A 247-nucleotide genomic window follows, 5' to 3' on the forward strand; every position below is an offset into this window, starting at 1 on the left:
TGCTGAACCCCCCCTCCTTTCCCGGGGGGGGGACGGGGACACCCGGGCAGAACGGGCTGTGATGCTTTTGGTATTGGTACTCGGCTTGTCCCAGCACAAACCCATGTCTTGGCCACAGCAGGTCCCAGCAGAGGGGCTGCAGTCCCTTTAAGGGACCGGCCCGGCTCCTGCGCCCCCCTCCCCTGGGGCCAAAGGGAGATGAGGGGGAAGCAGCCCCAGCTGGGGGGGTTGGGGTGGAGGGAGGGGG

This window comes from Charadrius vociferus, unplaced genomic scaffold (assembly GCF_000708025.1).
Source record: "Charadrius vociferus isolate BGI_N301 unplaced genomic scaffold, ASM70802v2 scaffold532, whole genome shotgun sequence".
Lineage (NCBI taxonomy): Eukaryota > Metazoa > Chordata > Aves > Charadriiformes > Charadriidae > Charadrius > Charadrius vociferus.